The sequence below is a fragment of the Leptinotarsa decemlineata genome, unplaced genomic scaffold (genome assembly GCF_025532065.1).
Source record: "Leptinotarsa decemlineata unplaced genomic scaffold, Ldec_3_MD MMD2_tig00026354_RagTag_RagTag, whole genome shotgun sequence".
Classification (NCBI taxonomy): Eukaryota; Metazoa; Arthropoda; class Insecta; order Coleoptera; family Chrysomelidae; genus Leptinotarsa; species Leptinotarsa decemlineata.
Window position 1 is genome coordinate 15,513,655 of NW_027412702.1, and position 13,489 is coordinate 15,527,143.

Below are 13,489 nucleotides of genomic sequence, written 5' to 3' on the forward strand. Positions count from 1 at the left end.
TATTGTTTTCTATCAACTAATGATATTTCTGTTCTGAATTGATGTATGGAATGATATTTCACCAAAGAAATGAAAAAGAAGTTTTTCTTCGATTCACAACCTTACTCAATAGATACTTGTTTCGAAGTGAATGAATACGAATCGAATTATTACTTTTCAATTTACATAATTACAATTACTACTGAGTGTTGCGGTTTCTCTGTCTTGTTGGATGAGTGGAACAAACTTATTGATATTTTGTGTATTAAACGTTGCTGTAAATATATTATTCAGTTTGAACTTTCTCAACACACTTGTGTGACAATCCTTGATTCAAGTTTATGAAATTTTTTAGTCAGAATATGGTGGTGTGTATACTGGGGACAAGACATTGAGAAACATGAATAAACGTAACATCAAACTTTCTATATTTTTTTTAAAAACTTTTATTCATGAAATATATGTATATACAAAAAAATACCTGCAATCTATCTTATAAACTATTTATATACATATGTATTCATAATTCAGGCACTTATAATTGAAACTGGAAATAAAATATTTTATTTGAAAAATTACCTACTTTTCCTGATTTAATAAGGATTGTCCAAAACAATGTGTAACGAAGAAAAAGAATTGAAACTTTCTATGTTTTTCCCACTTTCATTCGTAACTAACGTTACTGCAGTTTCGTCCTATAAGTACATTTTCAAACTTATACATATAATGTATATGAGTTATAAGTTATACATATAATGCATAAGTTTGAGAATGTCCTCAAATGACGAAACTGCAGAAACGTTAGTTACAAATAAAATTGGTAAAAAACATAGAAAGTTTCAATTCTCTTTTCTTTGCCGTGTTAGGAATCACACGTTAAAAGGTAAGACCTCGTTAGTCCTTAGCTCGCACAAGTTTCTCAACTTCCGAGACTTGTCGTTCGTATGGGGACGACAGCTGATTAACGGAAAAACCGATATTTTTTTTTAATAATGATTTCCTACCACGTAGTAACGGCTACATCCATCTACAATGTGTAACAATGATCATACTGATAATTATTGTGAACAACAGACCCATCTATCGAATGATTATATGTTCAAGTTAGGGCTTGAAAACAAAATCAATAATATATTTTCCGCTGTAACATATTTCAGAGACAGCGACATCTAGATTTCATATATTAAACGTTAAGTTATATTGATTAGTGCATCACAAACCGTTCTCAATGAATGGAATCAATTGTATGTGTTCGTAGTGAACACTACAACTGAAATTAACTTACTAGTAGGTAAAAAAAGCTTTTTCATTGATGTGTATCTACATGTAAATTATTTTCTTCGTTCTTTCTTAGTTATGGTTAGCTATGGCGCCACCTAATGAACATGATCTCTACGAACTGTAATTAGATATGGATCCTGATCGTATATGAACTAATTTTCAACAACTCTTGTCGGATCGTTTTGATATTGGATTTCAGTTGAGTAGCTAATTCTGTAGACTTTTGAAAAGTTTCTCCGCTAGAGGGAACCTGACGTCAATAAAAAATTTAGAGTGCTCAGAACCGTAAAATTATGGTAATGTATTGAATTCACATTCAAAGTTCAAGATATCAACATAACATCTTGATGCAATAGTTGTTTGACAATGACGTTTAGTGTAAGTACATGAAATCTATCATTACCTTATAATAAATTACGGAAAATTCGATGAAAAATATAATTTGAATATGATACGGAAGCTGGAAATGACATTTTCATTAATAGATATTACTGTAATGGATTTATTTGATATCTAGGGACATCTACCAAATGAAGTTCTGTCTCTGAAAAACCAATTGAATTTCAAATGATTTCAACGGGATAATGATTTGGCTGGATATTTCAATATAATCAATAGGGGATTCTAGCGATTTCATTTCACTAGAGGGATTCTGGAGTAGTTGACGAATATAGGTGACAAGTATCATTTTCGTTCAAATCAAAACATTGAACACATCCTCCATTATAAGGAAAAAATACTTCATAGAGTTCATATAGTGATCATTTTTGGAAGGGATGTAGTGATAATTACTCAAAATTATTAGTTCTGTTGGCTTGCTGAGGTTTTGGAAAGCAATAAATACTTGAAGAAAACTCGAAAATATTTTTTCATTGCTTCTGAAAAATCAGAACGTCACTGGAATCATTCCTTTAGAATGATTCATTACTTCACGCCTACAACTGTCACCAAATGATACCACAGTGTTAAATTGGTGCATCCATGATCCTATGCCGGATAACGCTATTTCGTTTTTTCATAGTATCATTGATACTGATCCTGAATCTCAAGTATTATTTCAACATTGTTTTTCTTCTTTCTATATTGTATGTCACTGTAAGTTGGAATCATATGAAATTTTTTATCATTGACTTCAGGAAAAAAAATCTCATTAAAAGTTCTGTCGGTTATGAAATTCATTCAGTCATATAAAAGATTGACAAAAATACCGATATCCATGATAATCTTGTGACGCACTGTTTGGAACCTTTTGTGTAGTAATGAATATTACTGGAATTTTTTCCAACACCAAACCGATATTTTAACAGCTCGACATGTGTTTCGATAACCAAGTCATCATCTTCAAGAGGAAGATTGAACTCTTTCACTTAAAGATGATTACTTGGTGATCGAAACATGTATCGAGATGTTAAAATAGCGGTTTGATGTTGGGATGAAATTCCAGTAATATTTATCCATGATGATAGTTATACAATTTTTATAACATTTTTTCTTTGCTACATAATAGCTCCATCAGTTGGACTCGTCCATCAAACTATCTTACAATGTATTTTGTATAACGATAGGTTATCACCAAACTTCAGAAGAATGATTAGTTTATCACTTCTGTCTGGCGTTCCGAACCGCAAACATTTTTTTATGAATCTGTTTAAAAATCTGTTCAGAATCTGTTTTTTCGTTAACCAGCTGTCGCACCCCTACGAACGACAACCCTCAGAAGTCAAAACTTGTGCGAGCTAAGGATTAACGAGGTCTTACCTTTTAACGTGCCCTGTTTGTTTGGGTCAAATTCAATAATTGAAGTTTAAACTCCTTCCTTTCTTCGTATTGGCAGATTGATCGGATATTTGGTACACACATTTAGTTTTGATGACAACACAATTCAATGAATTCTGTTAAATTGTGAAACCAAGATGTACTTAATCAAAAGTGAAAAATGATTAAAAAATAATAAAATCGTTGGGCGTAGCGTAACCTGAGTAATTATGTTTATATGTAGAGAGTGGTGTGATGACTGCTACCTAGGACCATCCAAATAACTTTTCAGTTTTCAGTACGTTTTTCAATAAAACCGTTCGACATAAAAAATATTTTTTACTTATTTTGTTTTCAATAACACCGTTCAACATATTTTTTTACTAATTTCATTCATTCGGCAGTCGTCGTCGAAACACAAGTTTGCAGGAATCCACGTAACCTCCGTTCATTTTCCATATTTTTATTTTAAAATTTTTGTCGATCTCATAAATGACGTTTTTATATGGGTAGTTGTCATCGCCTCTTTTAATCGCCACTTTTAATTGTCACATCAAAATTTCCCATTACATTTGTTACATAACGAGAATAATCGATATCAGTATCGATAAAAATGATGAGGTGAGACTCAAGAATAGGTGAATCATATATTGGAAAAATGATTGATTAGTTTGGATTCTCGTAAGATAGTTAGTCATAAAAATATCAATGGGAATTTTGTTACCTGTAAGGAATATTTTATACGTCATTTTTGAAGAAAACTGTCGTTATTCAAACGTCGTTATTAGAAGTTCAGTTCTTTTGTACTTGAGCCATAAACGCTCAAACTACTCTTTTAACTACTGGCTAAGTTGAAATTTGACATGGAAATGTTCAATATATATATATATATATATATATATATATATATATATATATATGACTAACAGCGAGTACAGGGACATTTTGTACATTTGGAAAAATATTTATACCAAAGTGTATATAAGTTATTTTTGTGATATATGAGTTCACTTAACAGATGCTATTCACAAAATGGATATACTCATGTCCGTCTTTTTTATATATCAATTTTTGTATAAACCGTATAATACCAGGACTTCCTTTCAAATTGTCTATGAAAAATAGATTACGATATGAGATGCAGATGGACTGTTGTACTGTTGAGAATCACTGATACTTTTTGAAATGAAAAGTAACATCCATGATTCAATATTTGTACTTATTTACTTATTTTGATGTGTTTTGACGTTTGTCAAATGGACTTGGGAAAAAATTAATAGTTTCTAATATTTTCCTGAATTCATATTTGTGATAAATTTCTTCAATGTACTGTTATAAATATGAAGAAAATTGAAAAATCTTCCTTTGGTTAATCAATAACAGAGGTCAAGTACGAGGAACGAACACTAGACAATTCGTACCACCTACGGAATCCTTACTTCAACTTATATTCCGTGTTTCTCTTCGTTGTTTTCGGTTTTACTCTAATTACGTCTTGAGTTCTACATCCGATCAAATTTCATTTCATACACGACTAGAGACATGTTTTCCCTACTAGATAAAATGGATAAGACTTTCGCGGCCGAGGTTTTCAGTATCACTACTTCTATTCGGGTTTGAAGGCCTACGTTTATTGAAGATTCTTCCTGACGTTCCGTTGGCGCAAATGGATAGCTTCTTCAGAGACTCATATATCTTGATTTTGACTCCGATGACTAGGTATTCCGACTGCGTAGATCATATTCATATGGGTTCAAGTAGTTTGAATTGCTATTTACTATACCTGGATTCAGTAAATTTCCATTAACATTCGTTCTACCTGGAGTCACGATGTTTGCTATTCTTGAACTTCTTAGAATGGGATTCCATATTCGGTTGAGGATCACATCTTCCTCTTTTCTGTTGAAATTATCCGTGTGTTAGTGGGATCTCTATTGCCTCCCGTACCAGCCGGCTTTGGTATTCCTGGTTAGGGGCAATAAGTTTCGAGTTTTCAAATAGAATCCTGTGGTTTCCCTCACTGAGTGCGTGTTTCGCCACAGCCGACTTGCCCGTTTGGCATAGTCTACAGTTTCTTCCATGTTCGTTCAGCCTTGTACGCAATATTTTGGTGGTACCGATATATACTTTCCCACAAGTGCACGGTATGGGATATACTCCTGCTGCTGATAGTGGGTCTCTTTTGTCTTTAGCCGACTTGGGGTTCAGTTGTATCTTCTTGTTGAGTTTGAAAACCGTTTTGTTGTTGTATTTCCCCAAGAGTTTTACAATTCTGTCTGTGAATCTAGGGATATATGATAGATATGAAAGATATTTGAAAATGCCATTTAAAAAATCTTCGAAGAGACATTGTTCAAGATCTTTTTTATAAATATATCTGTTTCCACCTTCTACTGGTACAGAATCGCAGTAGGTAAAGATATTGCAAAACTGATCCTTATTCATTGGAATCATCGATTTGAATTCTCCATCTGTAAAACTCTCTTGATCCTGGTAATCCCACTGGGGCATGTTCTGTACATTCCTAAGTTCTTACATTTTTTTCATTCTACATGATCGAAAATTAAACTGTATCCCAGGAAGAATTAGTCTCAGGAAAAAACCGTTCTCATCCTCCAGGTGATGTATGCAAGACCTAGGCATTATCTCTGAAATAAATATTTTTCAAAACACAAACATTGATTGGGCACTTCAAAGTTAACCGATTCAGATTGAGTTTTGCATTACATACTACGCACGATTCTCTCGGAGTTTGTTTCAAAATATTCAGCTTGAGAAACATCCAGTCGTCTTCCAAAGCAAAGTCTCTTTCATTACTGCTATTACAATTCAGGTACAGTCTCGTGAAGTTGTCAATGAGAATATCTGGTAGTTCTGATTCTTCCTTTTGTTTAATAGCAATCTCCTGTTCTTCTTCATTATTAACCCCATCTAATTTTGTCATTCGTTCTATATGGAAAATATTTTTGTATATGAAACAATGTCATTGATTTTGAATAAAAGCCATCAAAGACGCATGAAAAATCAAATAAACAGGCAAAAGAACCAAACTTTAGAAAAATATGTACTCATGTAGTACAGACATTACTAATGATATGTCATCATGACAATATGAGGTATCATCTGACTGTTACTCTTGCAAACAGCCGATTCACGAGAAAGGCTGCTCGCAGCTCACATCCAGTGAGATCAAATGTCTGTAACTCAAATCAGGCAGGGCGTTTCACGAAAGGGTCTCGGAGACCCAGACTGATAAAGATAATATTCAATACACAGGAAGAAGCCAACCAAATTATCCGAAACACGAAAATATTAAAGCAACAGGCCAGTTTCAATGACATTGTTGTGACAACTGACAAAACGTCCCTTCAAATGAAGCAGTATAAAGATCTTTTTCAAGCTGATAATTTTCTGCAGGCTCACCTGATACTTCCTGATACTCTGTTCCAATTGAATTGTAATTTGTTTTAAAAGTTTCATTTAATTTTTTGCAAGATTTTTTTAATAAAAGTTTGGTGAAAAAATACTATTTTAAATATTTGGAATGTGCCCTCATGAGTTCCGGGATATGCAACAACAATTGATTGCAACAATAAAACAAATATAAGTATAAAATGAATGAAATGAAATCGACCTTCAAGTTTTTGTGAGATTTCTTTCTTTTCAGTCTAACAATTGAATATATAAAGGAGGAGTCTTTATTTTATTTATTTATTCGATTCCAACTAGACAACCACATATGGACACATGCTATTTTCAAATTATAATAAAAAATTGTGGAAAATATGTTCATTTTCACCATCTACACCATTCAATATATAATTGGAACCTCCTTGAAAATTTGAAAATTTATTTAGTTTATTGCAATTCAGATACAACCAGACAAAGAGTCCACTAAAGTATCCACAAAAATATTTAAATGATTATGTAACATATAATGTTGACATTTTCATTGTGATGAAACAAACAACAATTGATTGCAACAATAAAACAAATATAAGTATAAAATGAATGAAATGAAATCGACCTTCAAGTTTTTGTGAGATTTCTTTCTTTTCAGTCTAACAATTGAATATATAAAGGAGGAGTCTTTATTTTATTTATTTATTCGATTCCAACTAGACAACCACATATGGACACATGCTATTTTCAAATTATAATAAAAAATTGTGGAAAATATGTTCATTTTCACCATCTACACCATTCAATATATAATTGGAACCTCCTTGAAAATTTGAAAATTTATTTAGTTTATTGCAATTCAGATACAACCAGACAAAGAGTCCACTAAAGTATCCACAAAAATATTTAAATGATTATGTAACATATAATGTTGACATTTTCATTGTGATGAAATAAGTTTGTTTTGATGTTAATAATATCACAATTTCGAGAAGACTGCTTTATTTTCGATTTCATAGAATACATAAAAAACTAGACACACAGCTGTGTTGTGGAAGCGGTGGTGCTGAATGTTTACATTTATACAGTATAGGTGACAAAGTTAATAAGAAAAATATACGTATAGGCAGATGAGATACCAAAATTAGAATATTATGAAAATCATTTGAAATAATGATTTGAAACACACTTCATAAAAAAAACGTTGTGTTCACTGTAGGAAAAATATTTTAGAGTATGTGTAATTTTTTATTAAGATGAACGAAAGATATCGATTAGATAATTGAAAATTTTCTGAACAATTCTACATAAAAGAGATTTCTGCGACGAATTTGTTTGCTTGAAGAGTATGTGAAATACATTGTTTTTCTTGAATGCCGATCAGGAACATTAATTTCAATTTAATTTAAAAGGGTTAGAGTTGTCTATGGTGTTGTTCGTGATTTTATGTAATAACAATATATCCAAAACCTCTCTTCTATTTGATAGGGATATCAAATAGAAAGATTTTGTGACATTATCGATTTCACCATTGTAGTGATTACTGATAAGTAATAATTATAATAATCCGATAATTCAAATTATATATTATTATGAATATATCAACCTTTTTCAATTTCCTGACGTCTATAAGCAAAAAAACTATGACATGGTATTTGTCTTGTCAAAACAATATTGACTCTTTTCCGTAAGGTGGTGCATTAATTATTCTTCAATCTTAGAATCCCAGCATTACCCAATCATACCTAGAATTATTATATTATATCCGTCATGGGGAATCTAATGAAAACATCAGCAAAAAAAACAGGTGATCGAATTTTCGAAAATTCACTTCATTCATAGTCCATGGAATTTTTCTACAATTTCCACTTTTTCACCACTCTAGACGTCTTGGCATCATCGTTTTTAGATCTGATTTGTCAAAACATTCATAAATATTACTGGATTTTTTTCCAACACCAAATCGTTATTTTTAACACCTTTTAAGATAGATTAGAGTTTATCTTCCTCTTTGAAGATGATCACTTGGTGATCAAAACACGTGTCGAGGTGTTAAAAATAATGATTCGGTGTTGGGAAAAAACTCCAGTAATATTCATTACTGCACCAAAGGTTCCAAACAGTGCATCATGAAAAACATTCATACACAGGGTATTTAGTGAATAAGTGAAATAAACTCCAGAGTGTGATTCTGTATGAAAAAATAATGACATTTTACTGTATAACTTTTATCCGCAAATACTTAGTTTTCCGATATACAGGTTGTTAAAGTTTTACTTAAAAACTGACTATTCATTTATTGTTCTGGAACCGGTCAAGCTATGCAAATTAAATTTGGAGAGGTAGTTAGTTATTGCGCATTTTCTGACATGCAAATAAAAATTTTATGTTCATCATTGGCGCGCATACAGGTAATGAGCTCAAACTAAGAATCATTTCTGAATTACTCGTTCAATTTGTGACAAAAATTTCCCCATTGACTTTTTTTTGTATGGGCGCCGTTTTTATATAAATAAATAAAACATTTTCACGCGTATTTGTCATTGTTATTCTAAAACTGTTCTGAAATTGTTCTGAAATTGTTTTTTCTCTGTCAACCAGCTGCTCCCTTACGGCAACCCTCAAAAGTCTTCGAGAGACTTGTGCGAAGCTAGTAGGCTACTGTCAACATTCTCAAAAACGAATAATTCAACGAAATATCAAATTAACGTTTCATCATTATTAACCTTCCAGTTTGGTATATGATATAAATATCAATAAGTAATTAATTTTTTCTTTTATCGGAAAGACTGAAAAATTATACAAATGTGGAATTGTCAGAGATGCATTTTGTCCATAGAGTAACCTGCAACACATAATCGAAAAATTGCCAACATATTGAATGTAAGCAATTTCACTATATTCAAAATTCTTACAGAACAGCAATTGTATCCGTTTCATATTTCACGTGTGTAAGCTCCACTACCTAGAGACTTTTTTCCTCACGTAGTTTTTGCCATTGGATTCTTCATCAAATTGCTCACATTCTTAATTTTTCAAATGGCGTTTTGTTTACTTACGAAGCTAATTCTGGACGATAATGTATATGAAATTTCCATATCACTTCTGGTCTGAGAAAAATCCACGTGGAATATTTGAAGCTCATTTTCATCATCAATTTTCAGTAAATGTATGGCTTGGGGTAATTGATGATTATATTTAGCGACTTTTACCTTCATTTTCTACATGAAGAGTTACCTGTTCTTTTTGAAGAAATCTCTCTACAGCTGAGACAGCACTCATGGTTGATTCATGATGGTGCACCAGCCCATTTTAGCAATAATGTACGTATTCACTTAGATACATAATATCCAAATCGTTGGATAGGTAGGGGAGGTACGGAACATCGGCCTGCTCGATCGTCGGATTTAAATCTTCTACATATTTGCATTCAGATTTTCTCAAGTCGTTGGTTTATTCCTCTCTCATCGAAAATGTAGAAGACCTGAGGAAACGAATTATAGCCGGCCGTGAGGCAATAAGAAATACATCAGGAATATTTACGCGAATACGACAATCAATGAAGGAAGAGTTGAATCTTGTATAACGTCTGAGAGAGGTCATTTTGAACATTTGTTATAGCTATGCGCCTATTTATTTATGAGTGTTATTTTCTGTTGTTATTCTGGTTTGTTGTAATTGAATTAGAAAGTTCCTAATAGTGTATTGAAGAAATGAAAAGTATGCGTTAAGATATTTTTTTTGCATGAAAACGGCCCTCCATATGAAAAAAAGGTAAGAGAGATTTTCTGTCACAAATTGAACAAAGAATTCAAAAATTATTGTTAGTTTCAAATATCTCACATACGTATCTGACGTACCAGTTTTTCTTTAAAAAAAATGAGATCATTACCCGTACGCCCGCCACTGATGAACAAAATTCTCAATTGCATGTAAGAAAATGTGCAATAACTACCCCTTGAAGCCCAGCAAATACCTCGACTGGTTTCAGAGTAATAAATGAATAGTCAGTTTTTAATAAAACCTTAACATCTGGTATCCACAAATACGAAGAATTCGCGGACAAAAGCTAGAGAGCAAACTGTCATAATTTTTTTATACAGAATCATCTACGGAAGTTTGTCGCACTTATTCACTAACACCCTGTATAAGTGAGTACATCTAATTTTGGCCCAAATTCATTTCAATCATATGAAATGAGTGAAATTTTAAAACAAACTCCTATGGCAAAAATGAGCTAACGCTATATATTGATAGTGGATTCGAAGATATCATTTATTCATCAATTATTTGGGTTACATTGAATTTCTCTATAATAAGTCTAAGCAAAAAACTAATAGAACTATATATTTTCTCGTGTCGTGATACAGAATATTGAAAAAAAAAACATTTTATCTCTCTATAATAAGTCTAAGCAAAAAACTAATAGAACTATATATTTTCTCGTGTCGTGATACAGAATATTGAAAAAAAAAATTTTTAGAAAATGTTCAACACCTTGTATCTCAAAAACTATACAGTCCCATGTTCATGTGCACTATTTTATTTTGGTGATGAGTAACATCGACCATTGAACAATACTTTTTCGAAAAACCTTTTCTTGAAATATACACGAATTCTATTCAATGCTCGAGATGAAATTGAATATACAAAACATAACATTCAGGTGAATGTAAAAATGTTTTCTTCGTTGCAGTAGATTTATTCGTCGAAACAGGATGGATTTGGACATTGATAAAGTTATATCTTAGATATAAATCTGTATTATCAGTATCCATGTTCTCTCCACCATATACTATTGATTACAGTTTTCGTGTAACAAATTCTGAAAAACCAACCACTTTGAAATATTCAATGGCACCATTCCACTTCGGATACAGCAAATATACAAGGTACACATTGAATACGTTGAATAAATCACACCACGATATCTCACTTGGTTCACGATTAGGTCTCTTTAGTTTTTAAATTCAGCGTTTATGTGAAGAGTTTCCAATAATTTTTATCAAATAACAATTTTACTGCGATTTCCAAAAAGATCATAGGTAATTTACACGCTAGATAAATTGCCAATAATCTCTAATGAAATATTTCAGGACTATCGAATCAATCCATACAACTGAAATATAAAGAAATATTGTCAAAGGCTCTTGACAATGTCTGCAGGAGAGCAGAAATCAATAGGCACGGTACTACTGAATATCATTTGAATATTCTCCATCAATTGTGTCATTTTCAATATAAAAGCACCTTTTTTCACAGTAAATAGAATTTTCTCGCCTTTTCATAATCGTCAGCTGCATTTACATGAGATCACTAAAAAAAAGTAGCCTGAAGTGTAGATAATATCGAAATTAATATGAATATCACAACATGAATTCATAATCAGAATGCAAATTCAAAATTCCCGTAAGTTAAAATGAAGAGTGATTTTCAAATCACAGGATATTGGATTCTACTACAGTTTTTGTGATGTCAAAGTAAATTGATTGCGATTTCAATATGTGAATTCACATAGTGGCTCGGTGAAAACACAAAAAGTGTGTACTTACAATGCCATCCACAACATGACCGATTGACTGTGATTTTTCATTGTAATATTGCTTCTTAAATAGAATCTCACAAAACATATTTGTTCTCTTACCTTCATATATTGAGAATTCTCCGGGTAACATGGAATTACACAAAATTGATATCAACGTGCTTGTAAAAATATTAACATTATATACACCATCTGAAGCTGGTGCCGACTTTTTACAAAAACACATTTTTCCCTAAAACTCGATCAACATATTTTGTCGATCTCGCCGAATGCTACTCAAAACTCCCATCAGAACTGCCCTGAGATTCCTTTCTGTCATTCGAAATTTTGGTTTTTCGAGTTTCGCATAAATAAATTGAAAAGTTTCGATTTTTCGATAAAAGTCTAATGACATATTCTGTATAACTCGCCGAGTGCTATTCAGAACTTCCATCAGAACTGTTCTGAGATTCATTCCTGTCATTATTGAAAATGTTGGTTTTTAGAATTGCTCACCTTATGATGGCCAATAAATTGAAGTTTCGATTTTTTTATAAAATTCGATTGACATATTTTATAGAACTTGCCTCTCACCAGAACTAAAATATCTCTTGATTTTTTTTCCAAAATGATAATTTTCATAAGTCAAAAATAGATTTTCTTCTTCAATAACTTTTTTATTTCGGCTGAGCTATATTCCAGAATGGTCAAGAACTCCAGAACTGTTCTTCTTCATCTTCATCGAAAAATACCACCAGAACTAAGTTTTTCGAAAAAGTTGGCACCGTAAGTAAGCGCCACTACTTTCTCTTATTGAAATGCACAATTTGCTGAAACTATTCAATATTTATATCAGGAACTCCAGAACTCTATCAAATCGACCCAGAACTCCAAAAAATGTGTTTCTGCACTCATGTGAAGCTGGCGCACAAATTCGGCGCCAGCTTCACATGAGTTATTTATATTGTTAACATGGGTTCCAAGACTATTATTTTTCCAAGACCGTCCTGGAACTATACATTGAGGTACCGGTAGTCTACATTAAACATAAAACTCTTCCAAGACCGTCCTGGAACTATACAAAAGTCTTGGAACTAGCCATTAGTTAGCAGGAAAAGTCTTGGAAATGAACTTTAGTCATATATATATATATATATATATATATATATATATATATATATATATATATATATATATATATATGCCATTTATCATGAGTATTAAAAAAACTCTTCTTAACTTTATGCAATTTTTTATTGTAACTTTGTCGATGATGAAACATTAATGTTTTTCAATATTTTAATTTTAGAATTTATTCATTGTTCAAATCAGTAGATGTTTTTTTGGGTAAATGAGAATTATCTTCTCGAAAGTTTGAGTTTTATTGTGCCCACTGCTGATCGAATTGAAATAAGAATATTATTATTATTATTATTACCGCGCTGGACAGGCCCCTTTTCTACGAAGTCTTGATATATTCGGAAGGGGCGCCAGCATTATCAACCAACGACCACTCCCCAAACCGTGGGGTAAGTGATCATTGGGTCCAAG